At 41.8% G+C, this 9,021-nt stretch overlaps 1 pseudogene; it reads left to right on the top strand.

Annotated features, from left to right (window-relative positions):
- The first annotated feature begins 2,048 nt into the window (after positions 1-2,048).
- LOC148106027 (uncharacterized) lies at positions 2,049-4,057 on the top strand (annotated as a pseudogene).
- Positions 4,058-9,021: the final 4,964 nt, after the last annotated feature.

The raw sequence follows: 9,021 nt of genomic DNA, 5'->3' as shown, positions 1-9,021 counted from the left end.
TTATTGTACAACAGCGCTAGCTGAAATAAGATATAGAGTTACACTGATACTTATTGTTCATTCTGAATGTTCTAAGTAAGTGTGGCTGTTTCACAACGGTGTATGTGACTATATGGACCTGTGACCTGTTTATAGGTCAGGTTTTTTTGTTATCTGGTAAAAGGATGACTCGACAGACGGACCCAATCTGAAGCAAGCCCTCATTGAGGAGCAGTGATTCCACAGTTCCAGTTAACTGGATGGCGAGCCAACCCAAAAGTGAACAGGATTTGCTGAGGTTTTATTTCAAGCCAAAGTTTTGTTCCCATTGACGCTTCAGATACCTGCAGGACTACAAACTTTCTTCCTTCATCGGAGTGTGGTAGGACAAACGTTAAACAAACTGAACGGGCCCCAACGATCCATCAGTTACCAGACATTATTCACTCATACATTTGACTCAGAGAAAGCTGTATGCGCGCACTTTTATTTAGTTTGTTATTTTGGGGGGAAATATTTTGTATTTTATTTCATTGCTTTCATTACATTTGTTGCAGCTGCTGTGTGTCAAATATAACAAATTTGTGAACAGTCTACTGTGGTGTGGTCTCTCCTTATTGGTGTTTATACCTTGGGCTCCTGTCGATCCTAGATTTTCTGATACTGGCTAGTGGGAGTTCGGTCATTCTTAATAATAATTCATAAGTTGGGTTACACAAGACAATAGAACAGAGGTCTCCAACCTTTTTTGCGCCACGGACCGGTTTATGCCTGACAATATTTTCACGGACCGGCCTTTAAGGTGTCGCGGATAAATACAACAAAATAAAACTAGTACCGGTACCGAAAAAAAGAAGATTTATTCATAACACACGTGAAAAGACCCAGGAAAATCGAGTTAACGATAAAAACGAAAACAAAATAACGCTGAAAACCGATAAAAACCCTGAAAACCATACATTTCACACCTGAGCCTCAACTCTCGCGGCCCGGTACCAAACAACTCACGGACCGGTACCGGTCCGAGGCCCGGGGGTTGGGGACCGCTGCAATAGAACATACCCTAAATGCTTAGTGGTTTTGCTGAAACCATATTATGCAGTATGAGTGGATACGGCTACTTTAGCAGAGTTCATTTTTAGCTTTTTAACATTGGTCTATATTATTAAGAAATAAGTAACCTACTCTTACTTCAAGGATACTAACTAGTATGTCTTTTGTTGAGGATCTGAGTGATCCATGAGTGATCAGTCTTGATTTGGTAAGGTTTAGGCAAGTAATTTGTACTTTAATTTGCATTTAAAGGTTAAAGCATTTCAACTATTTGGCTTGGTTTAGGAAATAATCATAGTTGAGATGATGGAAATAAGAGCATATAAACCTCCAACCTTTACACAAAAGTGGATGTGTTGCTGGGAACATGCCAACACTCAACACATTTTAACTCTTGAATATCCAACTGACTTATTTCCAGGCCACCTACCACCACCATTACTGAGACTAACAAGCTGATCTACACCACGGCAGCAGTGATCATTGAGATGCTTAGCTACAAGTTGAACAGCCACAAGGAGCAGTACCCTCCATGGAGAAGGAGACTAGAGGCCAAAATCAAGGTAGCACAGAGGGAGGTTAGCCAAATATCGAAGCTGCAGAAAGGTGCAATGCAGAAGGTGCCTAAAAAGTACAGCAAGCTGTCCATACCTGAGGCCTTTGAAAATGCCAAGCAAAGACTCACAGCCCTGACCAGCCGCTTGAAGAGGTACACCACAGAGATAGAAGGCAGGACAATAAACCAGCTGTTCTGCACAGAACCAGCCAAGGTGTACTCTCAGTGGCAAGGGAACAATATGAGAACAGCACCACCAAGGCTGGAGACAGAGCAATACAGGAGAAGGACACAAACCATAATGGCAATGCTCAGTGGCTAGTGGATGTAAGAGCAGACCACAGCAACCTCCCTGAACAGGGTCCAGTAACCATCACAGTGGCAGACACCCAAGAAAGGGTCTCCAGTATGAAGAGATGGACAGCACCAGGCGCTGACATGGTTCCTACTAGCAGCACAAATGAACCAGCTACTAGTCGATGAGAGACACCCAGAATGGCTAACTGAAGGCCAGACAGTCCTGGTCCCCGAGGACACCCAGAAGGGATCGGTCTTATCCAACTACGGGCCAATAACCTGCCTCAGTACCAAATGGACGCTCCTGTCAGCCATCATAGAGGCTAAGATGAACAGGCACATGGGTGGCCTTGTTCATCTTCACTCAATACATGAGTGGGGCCCTGAAAGCAACTGGCAAGAATACCAGAGGGGCAAAACACCAGCTACTGGTAGACCGAGCAGTCAGCTGAGACTGCAAGACCAGAGTGACCAACCTGTGCACTGCCTGGATTGATTACAAGAAGGCCTATGACTCAATGCCCCACAGCTGGATCCTGGAATGCCTAGAACTATACAAGATCAACAGGACCCTGAGAGCCTTCATCAGGTACTCAATGGGGATGTGGTGTACAACACTGGAAGCCAACTTCAGGCCCATAGCACAAGTCACCATCAAGTGCGGGATCTACCAGGGAGATTCTGTGTCCCCACTACTGTTCTGCATAGGCCTGAACCCCCTCAGTGAGATCATTAACAAGACTGGCTACGGATACCGACTACAGAATGGAGCAGTTGTCAGCCACCTCCTGTACATGGATGACATCAAGCTGTATGCCAAGAGTGAACGAGACAGCGATTCACTGATCCACACTACCAGGATATACAGCAATGACATTGGAATGTCATTAGGACTGGAGAAATGTAGTCGGATGATAACAAAGAGCAGCAAGGTAGTCAGAACTGAGGGGATCGAACTACCAGAAGGCAACATTGCAGACATAGAGGACAGTTACAAGTACCTGGGGATCCTACAGGCAAATGGGAACCATGAAGAGGCTGCTAGGAAAGCTGCAACCACCAAGTACCTGCAGAGAGTCAGAGAAGTCCTGAGGAGTCAGCTGAACGGTAAGAACAAGATCTGGGCTATCAACACCTACGCCCTGCCCGTGATCAGGTACCCTGCTGGGGTAATAAGATGGCCAAAGGAGGAGATAGAAGCCACTGACATCAAGACAAGAAAGCTCCTTACCATGCAAGTCCAGCACCCTGAGGCTGTACGCTAAGTGGAAGGAAGGAAGCCGGGGACTGGTGAGTGTCAGCACCACAGTCCAGGAAGAGGCAACGAACATCCACGAGTACATCACGAAGATGGCCTCAACCGACCTCGTGCTCAGTGAACACCTCAGGCAACAGAAACCAAGAAAAGAGAAGGAACCATCATGGAAGGACAGGCCCCTGCACGGTATGTACCACCGGCAGATAGCGTACGTGGCTGATATCCAGAAATCCTACCAGTGGCTGGACAAAGCTGGACTGAAAGACAGCACAGAGGCACTAATCATGGAAGCACAGGAACAAGCTCTAAGCATGACATTGATAGAGGCTGGGGTCTATCACACCAGGCTGCAGGCTGTGTAAAGATGAGACAATCCAGCACATAACAGCAGGGTGTAAGATGCTAGCAGCAGGGCATACAAGGAACGCCATAACCAAGTGGCCGGCATAGTGTACAGGAACATCTGTGCCGAATATGGCCTGGAAGTCCCAAGGTCAAAATGGGAGACGCCCCCAAAGATGGTGGAGAATGACCGAGCTCAGATCCTGTGGGACTTCCAGATACAGACGGACAAAATGGTGGTGGCTAACCAACCGGACATAGTGGTGGTAGACAAACAGAAGAAGACGTAGTGATCGATGCAGTGATACCGAATGACAGCAACATCAGGAAGAAGGAACACGAGAAACTCGAGAAATACCAAGAGCTAAAAAATACCATAGTGGCAAACCTAACGCTACCCCTGACATCACTGGTGACCTGGTGGATGCTAAGAATTCAAGTTCAAGTTTGTGATTATTTAATGTTTAACTTTTTGAACCAGGCTGTGAATACAGCTTAGCAGTAAAAACAAAGAAACTTTAGCTGTTTGTGATTGTCAGTGGCATCTGTGTATGTTTCCATAGTTTGCATAAGAATCTCAGACTTTCACTGCATGAAAAAACGTTTTTGCGATGATTTGGTTAATTCGATTAAATTTACTCCTATGGGAGGACTTTGTATGTAAATGTCACATTATAATTTTTTTTCTCATTGGGTACACCATAGAGAACTGGATTTAATGACATTCACTAAACATGTCTGAGCATTTACGTCGATTCAAGCAATCTGGTAATCTAGTTACGCAGAACATATGGCTGAGAAGTTGAACTTACTATTGCCACATATTATTGCTCACTGCTCCAAAAAGCACAATGACTGTTACATGTATTTACATTACATTTATAGATTGAATAACACAGCTTTTTGCTGATGGTTTTTCAAGTTTTGCTAGATTAAGCCAAAAAATGTTCCCACTTCAACACATTTTGACTAAGGTGGCCTAAATTTTAAAAAAAATCTTAATGAATCTTTTGTGTGTGTGGGTTTACCATTTTCAAGTTTTCCAGTGTCTAAGAATCAACATTCTGTTTTCATTGCAGCATAACTGGTTTTAACATGAGATCTTCAAGAGACAAGAATCAGAAACCCTAACCACAGCTAGCTGATGAAAATCACCTCTGGAAAGATGCCCTATGTGAAATCTCCAAAGTGACTTCTGTTTTTCAGGGCACTCCTGAAGTCAGTGTAACAGATATTAAAAAGAGGAAGAACTGTGGGCAAAAGGAATCTCAGTTAGGGTGTTACTGTGTTGATACATCTTTGTTTATGTGTGTGTGTGTTTGAGTGCTCTGATGTATGTGTGTGTTAAGTGAAACAGGAGGGTTCAGGCTTGACAGTCACGCACAGGCACACCTTGCCAGTCCCATCTCTCACTCACGTTTTTCTCCCTGTCTGCCTTCATCATATTCCACTCCTCCTCCTCGTTTTTCTGCTCCTTCTTCCTCTTACCTTCGTTCATTTCGTCTTTTGCTCTTCCACTGTATCTCTTTTTCACCACTTTATTCCACCGCTTTATCTCACTGGATAAAGCTTTCTCTGCTCTGGAGTTTGTTTTGCTCTCTGCTCTGCCTTTATCTTTCATTTGAATGCTGTGTATTTGCAGAAGCAGAGAGAGAGAGAGAGAGAGAGAGAGAGGCATAAATGAAGAGAGATAGAAGAGAGAGAGAGAGACAGCATCCCCATGTCAGGCCAATGATGGATTAGAATACTAAAATACTGAAGAGAGAAAGCAGGCACACTAGAAACTCAAATCTGACATGGTGTGTGTCTGTGTGTGCACACACATTTGTCCATGCAAATCTACTGCTTGGTAATAGAACAATAAAAAAAGCGCTTCTTCCCATGAACACATCCTCCTCTAGTCCTCTCTCACCCTGGAGGCTTGTGTTGTATTGCTCTCTCTCTTCCTCTCAAAGTTGATTTAACGCATGACTTCTCTGCTTGTTTAGTACATATTATTGTAAATCACCAGTGTCCAGTCCATCCTCTGCCTCTCTTTCTCCCTCTTGTCATTCCATCATCAGGTATCTATCTTCACAACAAACAGCCAGAACAACAATTAAAGTGAACAATGGGTTCCAGTAAAAGGATACTGCTCCAGCCTCTGCCAGCCACATAATTCAGACACCTGCTCCCCCCTGAGCTGATCTCAATTAACCCCTGCTATCAGGTAATGCAGAGGAAAATGGAGTGGAGTGGCTGTGAGGTCAAAGGAGACAGTTCATTGACTTTTGAAGTAATTTGCTTTAAACCACATGCTCAGTGTTGTCAATTTGAAAAGGAACATCTGGTAAGTGTAATCAAAGACTGATGTTGTCTTTGACCAAGGCAACAATATCCTCTTCTAGTATTTTTGAACCCATGTGGAAGAAATTTGGTGTTTGGAGAAATGATTTTTGCTACCCAGCCCCAAGAAAGAAACATCAAGCTCAGCACAGCAGGGAGTGGGAAATGAGACATCCACCCATGGAAATAGGAGCAGCAGTGTTTTCAGGTGGCAGATACATGGAGGGAACAGAACACTGACAGCTCAACTGCACCGCCATATCGATGGCTTTCTGTAGAATCACAATAGTAGAGCAGCAGACCTTTGGTTGTGGAGGCGTTCAGGACGAGAGTATTTGCCATTAGAGCTCTTTTACCACTCAAAGTAAGATCATAGTCTCACAACAATTTATGAAACTGTAACAGAATTGTATCTATTCATCGGTGCTTCTGGACAACTTCTTGGTTAGGACTAGAATAGAAAAAGCTACACTGTTACATTTAGGCAATAAAAAGGCTTAAAAAAGAGGATTGTTTGGATTAAATGACAACAATTGGCACATTTTTCAAATCTTAATTTTCTTGTGATTGCTCATCATGTGATTATTGAGGTTTCTTAATAATATTGTAGGGTCTTTACCTTAAAATATTAAGCACATTGAATGAGCTGTTATTGTGAATTACATGTAAATTATACTTGAATTGGTTACTAGGGTAATGTGTGCTTCTGTAAAGGCGTACAACATACATGTTAGGTCTGCACACATGAAACAAATCACGTTTAAATGGTTAAATTTAAAGTTGTTTGACTGCAATTAAAAATAGCGTCAAACAACAGTTTTTTGATGAGTGAATAAATGCTTTGTGTGACTTTTTTTTCTTTTATCATTTTACCAAGTCTGGAAACAACTGCTTGTTACTTATTTCTGAACAAGTAATGTAACGTTTACCGCTTACTTAGCTTTACAGGTTTAAATTCTCTTTAACGCCAAAGAAAACTAGCTGCCACCGGTGGCTGATGTGAGCAAGTTAGCTAAGAACAGAGGGTTTGAGCAATATTGCATTCACCTTTTTTGGGAAATCAAACAGTTGATCTAGGATTCAAATATTTATCAGACTGTTCTGTTAATGGAAACCACAGATGAGGAGCTAAGATATAACTGAGTAAGATTAAAAAAAAGGCTCGTCACACATCATCTTAAAGATGACAGCTGATAATACCAGAAATTTTAGGTTCCTGTTACCTGAGTTACCTAATGTATTTACCTCTAAGCCACATGTCAGTCACTGATATCCTCCACTCTCATTTCAGGCATTTACCTCAAAGTTCAGCCAAGTTTTTCTTGGGGCCCATCCACTTTGCACTGTCAGTGATTATTTCACCGTAGGAGCTCACAGGTCTCCTTGCCAGTGTGGACAAGTAATGTGTTACTGAACTATATAGTAGCCAAATGACTGTTTAAGCTAACTTAGAAAGAAATTAACCTTGCTCATTTGTCAGGTCAGATGCGTTGGTTTAAATGTCGTCTTTACATAAAAATGATTTGCTTCAGTCCATTCCCAGTATTTGATGTTCAAAATTCAAGGCACTGATTTTATATGAGCCAGCTTCTATATTACATTATATGTTAGATCTGATGTCACACATGAAGAAATTTAAATTTTTTGACGTCTACATTTTGACTCACACATCTGAACTCCACAATGGTTTCTATCAGTTCCCTCACCTGAACAATTACACTTCAAATAAGCCGGTTGTTTAAGGGAAACGTTTAAAGTGTTGAACAGCCTGGAGGCCGAAGACGAGGCCCATCAGAGTTAACTGTAAAAATTACCCTTCTACATTAAACCTTTTGACCAAGGAAGCTTTGATAACTTACAAAGGTTGCAGATTTGTTATATTCTCAGTGCTTAAGCTGTAAATTCAAAGGTTCATAGCACCAAATGAGAGCGCCATTAAAACAACACAAGAAACAATGTCGCTAAAAATCATCACATACAGGCAACTAATTCTGCGTCTTCTGTAGTGATTTCAACTTAAGAACTGTCTGAGACCACACATGAAAAAAGGAAAATATGCTGTGAATTGTTAATTTATATCACAGCAGATTCAGTTTAAGCAGAAAGCTGACGCTGGCCTGTTACTCATCTTGGAGAATAAACTCTTACTGAGCATATAAATTCAAATTTACACCGTCATTTTTCTTTATTTTAAATCTAACATGGTCAAACTTTTATTGAATGTTTTTGTCTAATCAACTGGGGAGCTTTTAATGTTTAATTAGGTGATTTTAGCATTTGTTAGGGTGTGGATGAATCCATATTTGAGTCAGAACAGTATACAGCTGACAGAGCAGCTTCATGAGAAAGACTGACCAGGCTGTGAGTGTTTGAGAAGTTAATTAACAATAATCACTTTTCCTTATCAATTTAACTCTAACATACTTTATGATGAACTGTTTCTAACATTGCACTTTTCTATTCAAGCACGCCGTACAGCATGCCTCCTTCACCCACATGCATATAAGCACCTGTGTTTTCCATCTAATATTCATACAGAACATTCTGATTACTAGATGACAGAGATGTTTTACTCTATAAAAGGACACCTTGTGAACATTTCAGTGGTACAACGTGCCAAGTTGTCTTTATACTCTGCAGTGACACAGCAAACCTGTGTTAAGGCTTCATGAAAATGCATAACTGAGACAGTGACTGGGAGGATAAATGTTTTATTACTATTAGTATCCACCAAACTGCAGGCCTGAAAACGTGAACCCAACATCGTTAACAATAAGGCTTCAAAAATGTCCAAAATGAGCTTGTATATGTGTATGCATCCTCTCCTGTATTGCTGTTTTTATTGCCTTCTCGCAGAACATCAGTAGTTGCTGTGCAGACCTCCTCAGCATTTAAAGATAAGAGCTTTGCTCAGTCTCTTATCATATTTCACTGATTGACACATGCTTTGTCTAAGACCTTCATTAGGCCTTTGAGATTGTGTGTATGATTCCTAGCAGTTGCATCTAACAGCAGTGCCTGAGGAAACAGAGAGGTGACAGTACCCCGCAGACCTGTCACCTCTCTGCCCTAAACCCTTCATTCTCTTTGTAGTCTGTTTCCTTGGCGACTTTACAAAACAAACCTCTTCCTCCTCCTCTTCTCTATGCTTCCTTTAATATTCTGCAGCAGAAGAAAACAAGAAAAGCTCTTGTTTTCTGCTCTTGCATTA

The sequence above is a fragment of the Neolamprologus brichardi genome, chromosome 2, assembly GCF_056152115.1.
Source record: "Neolamprologus brichardi isolate AB-2024 chromosome 2, ASM5615211v1, whole genome shotgun sequence".
In the NCBI taxonomy this organism is placed as follows: Eukaryota; Metazoa; Chordata; class Actinopteri; order Cichliformes; family Cichlidae; genus Neolamprologus; species Neolamprologus brichardi.
Note: the sequence above shows the minus strand (reverse complement) of the source record. Positions and strands in the feature narration are given on the sequence as shown.